At 50.2% G+C, this 18,499-nt stretch overlaps 1 protein-coding gene across 5 annotated transcripts in view; it reads right to left on the reverse strand.

The window, feature by feature from the left end:
• Window positions 1–18,499, reverse strand: part of IQSEC1 (IQ motif and Sec7 domain ArfGEF 1) — a 438,538-nt gene that overhangs the window by 289,486 nt on the left and 130,553 nt on the right. The window lies entirely within an intron of this gene.

The raw sequence follows: 18,499 nt of genomic DNA on the forward strand, positions 1-18,499 counted from the left end.
AATGAGGTAGCAGGTAGAGCAGGGATCTAGCTCAGGCTGAGCACTGCACCAGGCATGCTGTGGCTGCTGTTTTTTGTGTTGTTTTTTCTTTTTTAATCCTCACCTGAAGATATGTTTGGGGGGGGGGAGGGAGGAAGGGAGAGAGAGATAGAGAGAGAGAGAGAGAGAGAGAGAGAGAGAGAGAGAGAGAGAGAGAGAGAGAAACATCAACCGGTTGCTTCCACATCCTGACTGGGGATAGAACCCACAACATTTTGGTACATGCATAGGACGATGCTCCAACCTCCAACCAAATGAGCTGCTTGACCAGGGCCCAGAAGGCTGGGTGGTAAATGTCTTATGGTCCCTGTCACAACTGCTGGGCTCTGCTGCCATCCTGCAGAAGCATTACCTACAGCAGGTGGGCTACGCTTTGCATCCTGCTGTCCGGGTGATGGGGTTCGGCACTCATCTGGGACCCCTGCCTGACATGCGTGGGTTTTTAGTAGTGGAAACTTACACTTGGCCCTGGATTGCTAGCCCGCTCCAGAACCTGGCTAGAAGGGGTGTGGTGGGCGGGTGTGAACCCCTTGAAGTCATCGAGCTGACAGTCTCGCTCTGGAATCACATCTCCCAGCATGCTTTGCTTTGCTTCACTTAAGGAAGAGGAGAAGTTTCTTTTAGGACTGGCTTTTGCCCTTTGAATGAGGGCCTCCTGCAGCTTCACAGTGACCCTGAGTCAGCAGGCCAGAGAGGTTAGGGAAAATTCCCAGGTCACAGCTTGGTAGGGGCAGAGCTGACCTGATGCTCAGGCCCACGCCCTTTTGACCTTCCCACGAGCCATCATGATCCCATGCATCAATGTCCCTCGGAGAGGCGCCACTGGCACTGGGAGCCTTGCCTGCTTAACAAGCCAGGACACCAGGGACATCTCCTGTGAGTCCATGACACTCAGGAGGCTGCTCTCATCTGGGGGCCCAGAGCACGTGCTTTGGTGCCAGGCTGGCTTTGAATCCCGGCTCTGTCTTTGGGCAAGTCACCAAGTCTCTGTGCTGGCCTCATAGCTACTTCACAAGGTTTCAAGGACGATTAAATGCGCTACTATGTACAGAACCCTTGATGAGGGCCAGCTGTACTCATCTTCCTATCTTGTCCTTTCCCCTTTGCTAGATGACGGGGAGACCCAGGAGACAGGGCTTGTCTCAATTCTCAACATCACATGGTGGCAGACAGGGCGGTGCCCAAACTGGACTCTTTCCTCTGCCCCTCTTGAGCATCTTCATTCCCCTGGAAAGTCAGCTAAGTCCTCTGTGCCTCTCACTTGCCTGCCCACATCTCCTCCAGGGGTGACTCCAGCACCCTCTGCCCCTTGGTCCCCCACCCTCTGCCATTTGGGTGTAAGTGAGGCTATGGACAAGTGCTGTGCCTCCTGGACAGTCTGGGGGAGCTTGATATCCCAGTCCTGAGCCTGAGAGCCCAAGGTGGGGAGCACAGTTAGAGTCTTCATTCAGTCAGATTCCCTCACCAGTTCTTAGCACCTGCTTTGCTGGGTGAGATGGAGAGATGAGGTGCACACAGGCTAGCTTGGCAGAAAGGGGCACGGACATTCACAGTGCTGCGTGAAGTGAGGTGACCAAGGGTTGATCTCATAACTCTTCCTGGCCGTGGTTTTCTCATCTTTAAAATGGGGACAGAAACCCTGCATTAGAGGCTGTGGTGAAAGTAGCAGTAGCCTAACCCACTGCCAGACGCCGCAGACTGCAAAGCTAGGAACTCACTTAATTCTGACAGAAACTAGGAGGCAGGTACAAGGATCATCACCCCTTTTGCAGATGAGGAAACTGAGGCACAGAGAGTTGTGGTGACTGCTTTGGATAATGGAGCCCACACTGTCCAGTTCCAGCATCCCGGCTCTTGGTCAGCACTCGCACTAGCCTCCCTTTTCTCTTCACTGTAACCACAACCATAGCCTCACATCAACAGATCATTTGTGAGGGACAGGGCAAGGGACATTGTTTTCCCATGAGATTGGACACCCAGCCCACACCCACCTCTGCCACATCGCAAGGCCTGAATTGATGTTTCTTGTGTGGGGTGTGCATTGTGCCTACCATTTCCTCATCTCCACTGCACATTTGGCTGCATGACTGTCACCTCCACCAAGGCCCTCTGCCAGTGACAGCCAAGGGCACCCACTCAAACTGCTCACCAAGGACAGGAAGCCTTGGGGCCCTGTGGCTGTCCTAGGTCAATTGACAGGGAGGTGAGCCAGCTTCCAGAAATGGCAATGAGCTCCTGTCCCTGGGGGTGTGCAAGTAGTTGTTGAGGGGTATTTCCTGAGGACAAGTGAGCATCCGGTGGAGCAGTGGGTCAGACTGCTTTCAAAGTCTATTCCAAGCCTGGACCTCTGTGAGAAGCACAGAGCAGTAGTAAAGGACACGGGCCATGGGCCTGAGCTATAGCAAGATTTCCTGCTCTGTGACGGTGGGCAAGCCATTTCCTTCCCTGTGCCTCAGTGTCCTCATCAGTAACAGAGAGCCCCAGGGGTGCTCACTAGTGTTGCTCTCTTCATTATCCCCATCACCATAGAGGGAGGCAGGACGGAAGCCTGGGACAGGGCAGGAGGAGATCAGGAAGCCCTACTCCTCAACTGGTGGCGATGCTCTAAGCCCATCCCGATCTCCACCCCTCTCCCCATCATATGTGTCATTCCTGCTCACTGGAGGCCTCTGTGTCCCTGCCTATTCAACTGGCATGATTAGGTCTCTCATGAACAGATACCAGACTCCCTTCACTCCACCCCTCGCTCCCAACCTAGGACCAAGGTTTCAGGGTCCCACTCATTAACCTCCAATGTGAGGGCATACTCACTCTTCCTCCTAAAGGAGCCCACCAAAATGTCAGTGCCCAGAACAAGCCTTGCCAGGCTTCTCCAGGGCTGACCAAAGCTCCTGGTGTGAGTGGGGAGGCGCAGGTGGGCCCCGCAGCTCCACCTGCTTCAGAGCTGCCAAAGGAAAGGGTGGCCCCCACAAGAGCCCAGGCCCCCAATGTGGCAGCAACCTAGCAGCCCACAGGCTACCTTAACCCATGCAGGGGGAGGGGATGAAGCTGTCCCCTGAACACCCATGAGGAGGCACAGGGATGGGGCTGTGTAGTGACAAGAGCACTAGAGTCTGGACTCGGCCTCAGGGCGGCATTCCTGAGCCCACCCTGAACAAGTATCATAAACCAAGGGCCTCAAACTAGTACTCAGGGGAAAATTGAGGTTTTTGGTTGTTGCTTTATTTTATTTTTTTAAAGTTAATTCTAACAGTTAAAAACTGTCTGAAGATTTCAGACAAAAATCCAGGTGTGTAGCTTGAGGAGACCAGCACCTGGACCATAGTCCCTCTTCTATAATGGAGTTGGAGCTGCCCTTTGGATGGAGCATGTGTCCCCAGCTTGTCACAGTTGCTCTGCTCTCTCAGCTCCCTGGAGCAGGTGGGAATGCAGCTTCAAAGCCAGTGCTCATATGCTCTCCGAAGGCAGCCGGCAGCCCAGAGGGGTGGGTGGGCAGCCCGGGCCAGGGGATCTGGGCAATGTCCCCAAAGATAGCCATGTCTTCTGACTTCCAAGCTGTAGCTTGAATGGTTGCCCTTTCCCACTTCTTTATGCATCTTACATCCAGGCATTCTGCTAACCCGGCCACATTACCGTCTCAGCTTGGGCACCAAGGGCACAGCCACAGGCACTAGCCCAGTGCCCACTACCAGCAGCCCATCCAGCACAGCTCCTGTAAGGAGGCTGCTGCCAGATTTACTTACAGTGAGAAACAGGCTCCAAAGGGACAAGGGACTTACCCAAGGTCATGCAGACTTTGAGGGCTTAGCTGGTCTATCAAGCTGTCCCCTGCAGAACTGTGTCTCCAGAGCAGGGTGAATGTGCCACGGTGGGGCAGGGGCACTGGGTGCAAAAATCAGGAACAGATTCTAGAGAAGCAGAATCCTAAAGGGTGAGGGTATGAGGAGAAGAGTTCCTGGTGGAATTCCCAGCCAGTGCCAAGCCCTGGAGGTGTGATGCAGTGTGAAGAGCGTGGCTCCTAGATTGACACAGGAGCAGCAGGATCTGGCAGAAGTTGACACCAGCATCCCCGCCCTGGCCCATGTGTGAATGCCCCTGGACTCTCCCTCCTCCTGGGGTGGCCCAGGCCCTACAGCTCTGCCTCCATCTGTCTCCTATCTGCCCTCTTCCTGCTGCCCCAAGGCCCAGCCCTTGAGTCATCTTCTCAACACCCTGTGCTTCCACATTGTCCAGTCCTAACTCAGACACAACAGAAAGATCCTGCTCTGGAGTGATAATTATGCTTCTTATTGCTGAGGGCACCGTCATGACATGTCGTCAAAGTTTAAAACAGTAATTAATATTGGTTCCTATAAGAAGACATTTATAGAGGAGAACCAAGATGGTTTCAAAGGTAAACGCCTATACTTGTCGCCTCCCACAACCACATCAAAATTACGACTAAAATACAGAACGACCATCATTCAGAACCACTTGAAATCTGGTTTAATGGAAGTCCTACAACTAGAGAAATAAAGAAGAAAGCACATTGAGACTGGTAGGAGGGGTGGAGGCATGGAACAGGCTGGTCTGGCACCCACATGTGGCGTTTTTTTTAATCGGGAGGGATATTTCCAAGGCCTCCTGTGAGAAGCAGGATGTCCCAGCCCCACACCAGACCATTAGACCAGGATCCCAGAGCTGGGAAGAGGAGTCCCTGTAACTATTGGCTTTGTAGCTGGGAATGTAGCTGAGTGACACAGAGGCTGCTGGAGTCCCAAGTGTTCCTCTTAAAGGGACAGCGCATGAACTTACGTGGTCTCGCTTCTTCTGAGCTCCAGCACCAGGCAGTGGCTTTTGGAGAATCCAGGGTCATCCAGGAAGGAAATGGAATGTCTGGCATTGGGGCAGGAACTCAGGGGCAGCTTTCTTCCAGACATGGTGTGCTCGCAAGGGTAATTGTTTCTCTTTCATTGCAGAGCTGATCAGTAGCCATATCTGAGTCTCCATTAGCCTGGTTCACACTGTTTGCTCTACCATAGTGATTCCCGGAGACCCCACCCCATCCAATTTGCAGCCCTACCCAAGCTGTTTGCAGCTGCTTTTCCATATGAATGGCCTATCCTGTCACAGGCTTCAGACTTTGCTAAAATCTCTTAAATTAGCAGCAGCTGGTGTCAGCATGCTCCAAACCTATCAATAAATGGCCCAATACTTGGCACTAGCACCAGCCAGCCTTGCTTCACAGCTGGACCTTGCCTGGGCACTTCCTAGCCCAATACAAATAGCAGTTATCTGCAGATCTCTCTGTAGCTCCTGCTGGGTGACCCCAGGCAGTGGCTGACTTTGCACCTCCAGGAGGCCCCCAAGTCAGTGCATCCGGTAGACAGTTTTGGATCATAACAGATTACAACTCTTCACATCCATGAGCAACACACTCAAGGGGCAGACTCAGTGAGCATGAAAGCCCCCTGAAGCAAGTCCTGCTCCATAGGAGTCTCCTGCACAGCAGCTCTTCCATTTAGACAGTTTGTCCTCATAGCCAATTGGCCTGGAGGTCAATTCCTCCCAGTGACACCAAAGGCAATCAAGGCTCAACTACAGCAAGACTGTGCACACTGCCCACACAGGGGTGCACCTAGAATGCCTAGCTCAGGTGACTGGGGAGACTGAGACACTGGGCCCTAAAGGATAACTAATACACAAGGCCGCTCTACCAATTCCAGGAGACTAACAGTTTTTCCTAATATGTAGAAACAAACACAGGGAAACAGCCAAAATGTGGAGACAAAGAAATGTGTTACAAATGGAAGAAATGGAAACAAGCAAACTGCTGGATAAAAAGTTCAAAACAATGGTTATACGGTTATTCAAGGATCATAATGAGAGCCTCAAGGAACTTAATGAGAACTTCAAGGGAATTAATGAGAGTGGCAAGGGACTTAGTGAGATTTTCAAGGATCTTTGTAAGAATGTCAAAGACTTGAAAAAGGACCAGTCAGAAATTAAGCATACACTAACTGAAATAAAGAGTAATTTACAGGGATTCAACAGTAGAGTAGAGGATTCCAAGAATCAAATCAACAATTTGGAATATGAGAAAGCACAAAACATCCAATCAGAAGAGCAAAAAGAAATAAGAACCCAAAAATATGAAGATAGTGTAAGGAGCCTCTGGGACAACTTCAAGTGTACCAACGTTCGCATTATGCCAGAAGGAGAAGAGAGAGAGCAAGATATTGAAAACCTATTTGAAGAAATAATGACAGAAAACTTTCCCTACCTGGTGAAAGAAATAGACTTACAAGTCCAGGAAGCGCACAGAACCCCAAACAAAAGGAATCCAAAGAGGACCACAGCAAGACACATCATAATTAAAATGCCAAGGGTTAAAGACAAAGGGAGAATCTTAAAAGGAGCAAGAGAAAAGCAGTTAGTTACCTACAAGGAAGCACCCATACGACTGTCAGCTGATTTCTCAACAGAAACTTTGCAGGCCAGAATGGGGTGGCAAGATATACTCAAAGTGATGAAGAGCCTACAACCAAAATTACTCTACCCAGCAAAGCTATCATTCAGAATTGAAGGTCAGATAAAGAGCTTCACAGACAAGAAAAAGCTAAAGGAGTTCATCCCCACCAAACCAGTATTACATGAAATGTTGAAGGGCATTCTTTGAGGAGAAGAGGAGGAGGAGGAGGAAGAGGGGAGGAGGAGGAGAAGCAGGAAGAAGAAGAAGAAGAAGAAGAAGAAGAAGAAGAAGAAGAAGAAGAAGAAGAAGAAGAAGAAGAAGAAGAAGAAGAAAAGAAGAAGAAGAAGAAGAAGAAGAAGAAGAAGAAGAAGAAGAAGAAGAAGAAGAAGAAGAAGAAGAAGGAGAAAAAGAAGAAGAAGAAGAAGAAGAAGAAGAAGAAGAGGAAGAAGGAGAAGAAGAAGAAGAAGAAGAAGAAGAAGAAGAAGAAGAAGAAGAAGAAGAAGAAAAATAGATAAAAGGAACAATAAAATGGCAATATCTATCAACAATTGAATCTAAAAATCAAAGTAAACAAACAAGAAATCTAATGAACAAAATAAACTGGTGAATAAAATAGAATCAGAGGCAAGGAAACATGGAATGAATCTCAGAGGGAAGGGGGTGGGGAATGGGAAGAGATTAACTTATGATTTTATATTCATACTAGAGGCCCAGTGCATGGAGGTGGGATGGGGGGTGTCTCTCAGCCCGGCCTGCCCCCTCTCATAGTCTGGAAGCCCTCAGGGGTGGGAGGTGACCCGGCGATCAGGGGAAGGCGATGACCCATCACACCTTTGTTGCTGCCACTGCCAGCAGAGCAAGCCTTGGCTGGCCCTGGTTACCTGAGCCTTGGGCGGCCCTGGGCGGCTGGGCAGCTGAAATCCGAGGCTTGCCTGTGCTTCCGGTTGGCCCTGGGAGGCTGGGGGCTGAGGGGACTGGGGGACTCTGGAGGCAGGTGTGCGGAGCAGCTGTACTCGCCTGGGGGTGGGCCTGGCCATGCCACGTGCCTGCCGCGCTGGCGGGGCTGAGTGGACTGGGCGTCGCCATCTTGTGGCTGTGGGCGCTGCCATCTTTGAGGGTGTGGCAGTCAATTAGCATATTTCCTCCTTATTGACTGTGGGCGCCACCATCTTTGAGGGCGTGACAGTCAATTAGCATATTCCCTCCTTATTGGCTGTGGGCACCGCCATCTTTGTGATGATGTGAGGGTTAATTAGCATATTCCCTCTTTATTAGATAGAATATGTATTACCTATGGACACAGACAATAGGGTGGTGAAGACCTGGGGTGGGGCAGGGCAGGAACCGGGTGGAAGAGGCAATGGGAGAAAAAGGGGAACATTTGTAATACTCTCAACGATAAAGATTTAAAGGGAAAAAAAGTAATTAATATTGAAAAGAAATAATTCAGACTATCAATGATCTAAATGAGCACGAAGGTGAAAAAAGGTCCTTGAAGGAGGGAAGGAAGGAGCAGAACTTGACTGACACTAGACCTGTTTAATTCTTTCATCTATTAATTGTTTTATCCATCACATTTTTCTGAGCCCTTTTCTGCATCTGGCCCAGAGCTTTCACAGAGATCACATGCTGGAGAGGTAAGCATGAGTATGATCACAGGCAAGGTCAGAGGGCATTGCAGTAGGAGTGGGAATCAAGAAGGGCTTCATGGAAGAGGTGACATCTGAGTTGGGTTTCCAAGGATGAGCATCATCTACCCAGGGCCTGGCACAGAGTAGGAACCAAATACATTGGATAAATGAGTGAATAGGCATCCACCTAACAGCCCATCCAGGCCAAGGCTTGAAACACGGGACACATTGGGTATCTTAGTGCGTTTGGGCTGCTATAACAACATGGTGGTCATTTTGCTGCTACAAGGGCCTTATGCTCAGGCAGTTTGGGAGCCCTCATCTGCCCTCTGCTCCTGGATACTACTCGTTGTTTTCAGAAAGACCCACCTGTGTGGCCTCAGTGTCCCCACATGTAACTCTTGGAAGTTTGTGAAGAGGGGGAGATCAATGCACAGCCCAAGAGTGAAGAGAAGAGTGGATAAAGGGAGCCCCTCAACTGAAGGATCATGGAGTGGGACACATCAGAGGGTGGGGAGGGCTCTGCCTAGGGTTTCAAAGATCCAGCTGGTATAGACCTTAGGCTTCATGGAGAGAAGGCAGTCATGGGGCAAGGGCTGAATTCAGTTTGGGGCGCTGAGAAGCTTGGGGACACTGGGACAGAGATGTCCAGGAGGAGCTGGACATAGGGAACCAAGGTGTGACAGGGTCAGGGCCTGAGCTCCAGACCCAGGCAAGACAGGGCAGGGGTGCAGGGAAAGAACATAAGGACATCTAGGGCGATCAGTAACTGGAGTTGTCAAGGTGACTTGTATTCATTTCACAGCCTCCTGGTGCCTAAAAAGCTGGACCCAGGGAGGCTACTCAATAAATGCATGTTGAGTTGACACCAAGTCACCCATTTTCACTTTAAATCACTGGGATTGAATTTGCTGATTCAAACAGATTGATTATCTAGGGTCATTTTAATTAGCTAGAAAGGTAAAACCAAGGTTTACAAATAAAAGCAAAATATAGACTCAAGACAAAACTAAGAACTAAGACTGTCAACATTAAGCCCACTGTGGCCTCAGGACCTTTGCTGTTCTCCTAGCCTGGAGCACTCAGCCTCTACATGGCCTGCTCCATAAATACCTTCAGGAATTTGCTCATTCATCCTGACTTCATTTTTCTCCATGGTGCGCAGGGTACTTATGTTTTTCCTGTTTCCACCAATAGGATGTCAGCTGCATGAGAATGGAGACTTCTGCCTGCTTCACCCACTGCTGTGCCCTGGTTTCTGGAACCGGCCTGCATGCAGTAGCGCCTCAGTGCATGGGCGCTGGGTGAGCACGCACTGCAGACCACAGACAAGAAGGTTTCAGGGAGTGATAAGCTATTCATTCACTATTTACTGAGCTCCTAGTGTTCCTGGCACTGCCCTAAGCTGTAGGCACAACAGTAAGTTACTAGTGAACAACCTCTGCTGTTCCTGTGGAGCTGGCACTGTGGAGGGGAGGCAGTGAGCACAGCACATTAGAGGGATAAGTGCTGTGGAGGCAAGCAGAGCTCGGGGAAATCAGGAGGCAGGGGAGGGGCTGGAGGGAGAGTGGGCCCAGCAATCATCTACCAGGGCCTGGCACAGGGGGAACCAAATACATCACGGATAAACTAGTGAATAAATAAATGAATAAACAGACTATGTTTTCAATGGCAGTCATGTGGGTGGAGATGGGGTAAGAGAGGAGAGGAGAGGTTGGGGGCTCACACTGTGCAGGGTCTAGTGGCCTGTGTGGACTTTCCTCTTGGTGGGGGGCCTACAGCAGGGGGAAGTGTTGTATGGACCATGTTTCTAGCTTCTGTAAATTTGATGCTGTAACATCTGCCCTGCATGCACATGCTGGACATGCCTTCTTCTAAGTCACCTCAACTTGGCCTCCTGCCTCCTTTGTGGGCCACCTCTCCCACCCCCAGGAGGAATTCCCCTTCTAGGAGTCCACTTTTCAAATACAAACCAGCCAATCCAGTGTCCATAGCCACCCATCTCCTCTACTGGATGCTCACACTCCTGGCCACTGTCCTCCTGCCCTAACCATGGAGGGTCAGGTACCAGACAGCTTGGGACAGCCCCTATACCACAAAACCCATGAAATTACTCCAACCAGCTAATCCCAAGCCTGCTTACCCTGCCTCGCCTGTTCCCTCTTGCAGAAACAAACTCCAGTAAAGGCGTCTATCCACAGTTCCCTCCACTCCCTCTGCCTCCAACCCACCCTGGTGCTTCCGTGTGGCCCTGCATGGTGCCGTGTGCCTGTCTTCTGGGAGCCGTGCATAAGGGACTGTCTCCTGATCCACTGGCCTCACTGAAGCTCGAATTTTCTGTTAATACACTCTTTTTTAACCCTGCCCAACAGAAAGATACTTTGCACACTTAGAGTAAACAAATGAACTATATACCTTTTTACGTCCTCAACATGTTTAATATTTTAATATATATTAGAATTTATTTTCCCCATAAAATTTCAGGCTCCATAAGAGTGGAGGAAATATAGGAAATCACACAGAGAAGATGAGTTCTAAATAACTTTCTCCCCAAACTGGAAGCTCAAGTTAAGTCTCGACCATGTCCTAGTCTCTGCTTTCATACTGTCAGTAGAATTTGGTTGGTTTTTCAAATTAACAGGCAACCTGTCAGTTCCAAACTCATCTTTCTAGCAATAATCAAGTTACACCATGTGTTATAGCCTGTTCTGAGTTATTTAACTAACTCAGAACAGGCTATCATCTGCAGATATTAGCAGGAAAGAATCAGCACAGCATTATTTCAAAACAAGTTGCGTGTTTGGGAGAGAGTGGAGGGTGCACAATGTGGGAGAAAGAGCAAGCAATGCCCTGGAAGATGCTCACTCCTTAGTCAGGAGCATCTATCTTCACACGTTACATTTCCTGAGAGGCACCATGAGAGGACTGTGGGCTGGAGCTGAGCTTAGATGTCACTTCATAGAAGGGAGGGTCGAAAATTTCAGACAGCTGTGGTTCTTGGAGCAGCCTGACCCAAGGGTACCACACAGGGAAGTCCCCTCCAAGACTGCTATCCTAGTTAGGATAAGGTTCAGGTGCTGTAACAAAGGGCCCACATGAGAGTGGCAAATGGATGTTTGCATCTGTCTTCCATTCTGGACAGAGGAAGACATTCCAGGGCTGGTCTGGCAGTGCTGCTCCAGGAAGCTCCTCTCCCTGATGCCATCATCCTAGGGGAGTTGCCACGACCAGGCTCCAGCCTCAGAGCTCACCTTCCCAGTAGCAGGACAAAGGAAGAAGCACAAAGAAGGCCCGTCTTCTCTCTCCCAGGAAATATGCCGGAAGTTGCACAAATTGCTTCCCTTCCCATGCTAGAGGAATAGCTTAGTCACACACCCCAGGTAGCTGCAGAGGAGGCTGGGAACGCTGTCATCTTGGGTGCCCCAAGTCCAGCTACAAGTTGAGTGGCCTCTCTGAGAGAGAAGTGGATGAGGCTATTGGGAGCCATCTGGACATCTCTACCATGCCCCCTGTAATGTTCCCTTCCACCACCCAATTACTTCCTACCCCGAGTGCATATTTTATGAAAGACAGAGCACCAGACAAATTACATTAAGTAATTCATAATTCAGGGGCCAGCTGAAAATCGTGGGCCAGTGGGTGCTCTTCATTGGATTGTTGGCAAGTTGTTGGTTGGGACTCCATTACTGACTTGGCTCCCCAGGCAGAGCCTGCTGTGCACACACAGCCAGGAGTCTCTTGTTCAGTGGCTGTTGACCATGTTGCTCCCTGCTGAAGATCCCCTGCTCTTTAGAACAAAACCTAAAGCCCTTCCTGTGGAGCTGAGCTGGGACTAACGAGTGAGGTCAGAGGCATCACTGGCCTGGCCAGCCAAGGCCAGAGCTCACCAGAGTCTCTTTTGCAGAGTCTGTCATCGGAGTTGACTGCTGTCCAGGCCCTGAGCAGGGGTGTTTAAGTTAGGAGACACAAAGCAAAGTGCACCAGTGGGAGTGGTCCTGGAAACAAGGGGTGCTGGTCCATCTCCCCAGCCTTGCCCCCCATTTCTGTCTGATATGTACCTAATACTTCAGCTTTCTTCTGCCCCCACGCCTCCTCTCCACTTCCTGTGGTCAGAGCCACGCATCAAGCCCCTCCTGATGGGGAGGGGGATGGCCGACTCCTGCCTCATAGTTAGGAAACTCAGCTGCATGGGTAAGTGGCCCTGAGCCGCTTTGGGATCACACCCATGCCAGTTCTCTGACCCCCTTTCCCAGGCTGTGTCATAGGACACTGCTATTCTATTGTGGACATCTTGGTTGTAATTGACACAGGCCACAGGACCAAAAGTCCCCCTCTGTCCTGCAAATGTTAGGTAATGTGAGTGCAGGAAGGTTACAATATTTCGGCCTTTATGCCCTGTAGCATGGCTCACAGCCTTTCCCTTCGGAAGCATATCTGTTGCTGTTGGGGGTTCCCTGGATAATCTCTTCAGTCATTTTTCCCATTAGTTGATCTGATTATGTCCAAGTGCTACATTGCTGTATTTCTCAGACTGGAGGTTGCACAGACCCAATTTTGTGCAGGGCAGATGAAAAACAGAGTATCAGATGCATCCTTCTGGAGCATCCAGTTTATTACAAGATCTGGAAGAACCAAGTACTTTAATGAGAATCATCCCTCCCTCACAAACATGGAAGAAAAGGCAGAGAAGGGGAGGAGAGGGAAGAGCCATAAGAAAAGCAGTCCAGTCTCTGAAGTTTCACCAGAGTGCAGGGCCAAGGGAGGGACCTGCAGGGAGGGTGACCTCTACTCTCCAGGGGGCTCCAAGCTGTCCTCCAATCCAAGCTCACCAGGTATTTTGGATACAATGCTTCTGAAGGCCATGAAGGTGTTGGATACCCTCCTGATTTGAATCCCATGCAGAGAATGCCATGGCAGTATGCACCCCTCTATTGTCATTGGGCCAAGTCCCCTCCACGTGGATCCTTCACACACAGAGTTTACTTCTTGCCCAGCTCCCACCACAGCTGTTTGTGTCCCATCTCCCACACCACATTGTCTGCCTCCCTGGAGCTCAGCATCTTTGATTTAACGATTTAAAATGCAGGCAGTGTGACTTGACCTCCGCACAGCCTGATTGCAGCCCTGCCTTGGCCATACACAATTTAAATTGGCTTTACCCTATTCCATTTGCCTTACTGGGTGTTGCTGGACAGCCTCAAGCAAAGCTTTCTTAAAGTTCAAGAACCTCCCAGCCATTCCCTGCCAGCCTTGGCTGTGGCCACAGGGAGAGGCTGGGGTCACACTATCAAGCTGCCAGCATAGAGAGAGTTGTCCTTGAAGGACACATTCTGGGGGTAGCCGGTTCCCCCTGGGGCTCCATCGCTGCTGGTGCTGGTGCTGGGGGAAGGGGGAGCCCCTGGGGCCATGCTGTAGACTGGGCTGGGTGGGGCAGTGGCAGGTTCTTTGGCCTTCTGCCCTCACTCCTGGTCCTGACATCATTGGTTTTCTGCGCTGCTGATCCAGGGGGGAATGTAGGATCACTGGAACTGCATTTCCCTGGGTGTGCAGAGACCTCTGACTGAGCTTCCTGAGTTGGGGAGGGACCACAGCTGTTGGGGCCAGGGGAAGAGGAGGTGGTGTGGCCCTCCACCTTGGGTTTCTTGGTGCTCAGAATCAGGCTCGTGGCCATCACATTGTCATACCTTTTGCCTGTGAATGAGCCTTGGATCGGGTCCTACTCAAAGCCCACAGTCAGCTCCCTCTGCACTCAGGAGTCCTTGTCACCACAGGGCAGCTCGCTGTAAGGCCCCAGTTTCTCCTCCTGGCCATGTTTGGCCATTGTTTCCTCACCATTTCTTCTAAAGTTCTTCTGTTGCTGGGATCAAAGGTCACCAATTTTTTTTTCAAAAGACATGAAAAATGGGGCATGGTATTGCCTGCCCAGGATCCGCTGCAGCAGCTTCCAGCAGTCCTCCCAGTGACCACAGAGTGCAGGACGACTCCCCGGCTCCACAGTCACTGCAGGGCCTCTGCAGTTTTGGCCCAGGAAGAGTTCTGGGGTGGCATACAGGGGGCTGCCACAGAACATGTTCAGCTTATGGACAGTAAACTTGTTACCGAGGCCAAAGTCTGCAATTGTTATATTTATCTGAGCACCAAAGAGAATGGTAGTACTACACAGTGGATACCAACTGCCAGAATTCACCTCAGGCCTCATTCTTGGTCTGCTAACATGCTCCATAATGAGGAATAATGGTTCCTTTGTGTCAATCACCTGAAATAACTTTACGATATTAGGGTCACTCAATATTGTAGGGGTCTTCACCGAAAAGTCCCTGGAGGCTGGCAGAGCTCTGCTGACTCTGATGCTGTGACTGCCATCTCTGTCCCAGACAGAATGTGCCAGGACAACTTCACCTTCAGGAAGTTTCCCAGCCAATAGTGTTCCAGGAGCTTGTGATGGCCAATATGGGGCTCCTCATCAGCAGAGATGGCCACAAGACTCTGCACTGTGGTGATCTACTAAGAACACTAACTGACAATACTAGCAATGCTAACAATGCTTATTAACTAGCTAAAAAACAATTTAGCCACTAGGCTAATTAACTATATTAACTATACCAACAACACTAATTGTAATAACAATATAATCTAAAATTTTAAAAGAAAAAAATGAGTAAAAGAAAAAGAGAAAGAACAAAGAAAATTTAAGAAAAGAAAAAAGTGAGAGAAAAAATAAAAAAGTAAAGAAAAAAACAAAATAAAGAAAAATGAGAAATAGAACAAAGAAAAAGAATATTGAAAAAAGAAACATGAGAAAAAGAGTAGAGTAAAAGGAAAAAATAAACAAAATGGAGAGGGGGGAAGGGAGAAACCAAGCTAACTGGTCCAAGTCCATCAGATCACCACAAATCAGCTTTTTGGTCTATAAGGACAAACCTCAGTCCAACAAGGGCCCTTTATAGGAGACTAGTGGCCGGTGCATGACATTAGTGCATGGGGAAGGGGGTTGTCCCTCAGCCCGGCCTGCACCCTCTCCAATCTAGGACCAGTCAGGGGATGTCCGACTGCTGGTTTAGGCCCAATACCTGTGGGATCGGGCCTAAACCAGCAGTTGGACATCCCTCCCGCAATCCGGGACTGCTGGCTCCTAACTGCTCACCTGCCTGCTTGCCTGATTGCCCCTAACCACTCTGCCTGCCAGCCTGCTCACCCCCAACTGCCCCCCCTGCCGGCCTGATCACCCCCAACTGGCCCCCACTGATGGCCTGCTTGCCCCCAACTGGCCCCCCCTGCCGGCCTGCTCACCCCTAACTGCCCCTCTCCTCTGGCCTGATCACTCACAACTGCCATCCCATCCTGGCCTGATCACCCACAACTGCCCTCCCCTCTTGGCCCCTAACCACCTCTACCTCAGCCCCGCCACCATGGCTTTGTTCAGAAGAACGTCTGGAAGGTCTCCTGGAAGGTCTCCCAGTCTAATTAGCATATTACCCTTTTATTAGTATAGATAGAGGCCTGGTGCACGGGTGGGGGCTGGCTGGTTTGCCCTGAAGGGTGTCCCAGATCAGGGTAGGGGTTCCCTTGGGGGGTGGGCCGGCCTGGGTGAGGGGCCTGTGCTGGTTTGCAGGCTAGCCACACCCCCATGGGGTGAGGGTCCCCGCTGGGGGGTGTGGCCAGCCTGGGTGAGGGGCTGAGGGCTGTTTTCAGGCTGGCCACACCCCCTTCAGGGTGGGGGTCCCTGCTGGGGTGACCCAAGCCTCCGGCGTGCTCCAGCCTGCTCCGTGGCCACCGCCCACAGGCTCCTCCTTCGTCGGCCGACCCAGGTGGATGGGAAGCTTGGCTTCCTCCATCGCCAGGGGCGACCCAAGCCTCCCACCCGCTCTGGCTGGCTCTGTGGCCATTGTCATCTTTGTCCCGTTGATTTGCATATTCCCTCCTGATTGGCTGTGGGCATCGTGAAGTGACAGTCAATTACCATATTACTCTTTTATTAGATAGGATGTTTGTAATTCTGTCACAATGCCGCCTTATGACGTCAGAGCAAGAAACAGACCAATTGTGGCTGGGGATAAACCAGAGAGGCTTTCTCACATTTTGGTCTAAAGACCCCTTTACTCTGGAAAAAAAAAGGACCCCCAAAGAGTTTTCTGTTTATATGGGATATTAGAGATTGATGTGTACTTATTATTAAAACTTAAAATATGTGGGATGCTTCAGTGGCCTTTTCATTTATAATTTGAAAATCTGTAATAACTTTTGGCTTTTAAAGACCTTATAGTGACTATACTTAAAATATTTAATTCCTTTCCCTTAAACTCTGATTGCTCTCAAAATGATGCTACAACTTAATTGATATCATATTATAGGACAATAAAAAATAAAGAAAAAGAGAAAGAACAAAGAAAATCTAAGAAAAGAAAAAAGTGAGAGAAAAAATGAAAAAAGACAAGATAAGGTACATTATTAACATCCGTAAAATCGAGAGGAAGATAGCTTTCATCATATTTTCACAAAGATCATGAATAGATTTCTCATCAGAAATCTTAGAGGCCAGCCCAGCCAGGTGTGGCTCAGTGGTTGAGTATCAACCTAAGAACCAAGAGGTCATGGGTTCAATTCCTGGCCAGGGCATATGCCTGGGTTGCAGGCTTGATCCCCAGTAGGGGGTGTGCAGGAGGCAGCCAATCGATGATTCTCTCTCATCATTAATGTTTCTATCGCTCTCTCCCTCACCCTTCCTCTCTGAAATATAATGTCCAGATGACCTTCCAGACAACCATGCTATGACACACACTGATGCCAGGCCAGCCAAGATGGGTGCAATGCGATTGGTCATGGGCCCACGATCACCCTGCAGAGGGAGGCCCAGGCCACCCTCTGCAGGGTGATCGATGGGAGGGCTCCACAATCAATTGCCCCAAAGAGGGAGGCTGAGGCCACCGACTGGCAGGGCAATTGATAGGGGGGTGAGGGGGAAGGGGGCTCTGTGATTGTATCAAAGAGGGAGGCCCAGGCCACCCTCTGCATGGCAATTGATCATGGAGCCTTGGCCAGGTGGGCGGGGCCTCCCTCTGCTGGGCGATTGATCAGGGAGCACAGCGATGGATCGCCCTAAAGAGGGAGGCCCAGGCTACCCAGCCGGCAGCACTGCGGTTGGTGGGTGGGGCCTCCCTCTGCATGGCTATCGATCTAGGGGCCCCATGATCGATCACCCCACAGAGGGAGGCCCAGGCCACTGGCCAGCGATGCTGTGGTGGGTGTGCGGGATCGGCCAGCGATTGCCTGGCAGAGGGAGGCCCAGGCCTGTCAAGTGATTGCACCCCACGCCTGTCACCCGCAGAGGGAGGCGACCAGTGGCAGGGTGGTGGTGGTGGGGGCAGCGCTGCACGGATGGCAAGCAGTGGCAGTGGCAGGGGTGGGGCCAGCTGCCGGCAGCCAGGGGAAGGAAAGCCCCGATAGGCCCTGATTGCCGGCTAGGCCTAGGGACCCTACCTGAGGGGTCCTGTATTTCAAGAGGGCGCAGGCCGGGCTAAGGGACACCGCCTGCCCCCATGTATGAATTTTGTGCACTGGGCCTCTAGTATATATGTATACCAGTATATATATATATATATATATATATATATATATATATATATATATCCTCTATAATAAAAGCCTAATATGCTAAGTGTCTGACCATTCATTCGACCAGTTGCTATGATGCTCACTAACCACCAGGGAGCAGATGCTCCAACCAGTACGTTAGTTTGCTGCTGGGGTCTGGCCAATTGGGACTGGGCGAGACGGGCTGGACATGCCCTGGAGCCCTCCCATGGCCCTGATAGTGCACCGGTGGGGTCCCTCAGCCTGTGCCTTTTCACAACCCAGGACCCCTTGAGGTATGTTGGAGAGCCAGTTTCAGCCCAATCCCTGGAGGCCAGGCTGAGGGACCCCACTGGTGCACAAATCTGTGCACCGGGCCTCTAGTATATATATAAAAGAGGCCAGAAGGCAATGGGTTGATATATTAAAAGTGTTGAAGGGAAAAATATGTCAACCAAGAATCCTATATCTAGCAAAATTGTCCCTCAAAAATGAGGGGGAAATGAAGACATTCCCAGATAAACCAAAGCTAAGAGAGTTTCTTACCTGCCTGGCATGAACGGAGTCCTTCAGGTTGTACTGAAAGGACACTCTCAGGAACTCAAAGCCTTATGAAGAAATAAAGATCTCTGATAAAAGTAAATACACAAATAGTTATAAAGGCAGGATACTCTCCATTTAAAACAGATTGGCAGGATACACAATGTTTTTGGATACACAATGTATAAAGATATAATTTTGTGACATCAACAACTGAAAAGGGGTGTGGTCAGAGCTGTGTAGGAGCAGGGCTTTTTATTATGTTCTT

The sequence above is a fragment of the Plecotus auritus genome (assembly GCF_963455305.1).
Source record: "Plecotus auritus genome assembly, chromosome: 2".
Taxonomy (NCBI): Eukaryota; Metazoa; Chordata; class Mammalia; order Chiroptera; family Vespertilionidae; genus Plecotus; species Plecotus auritus.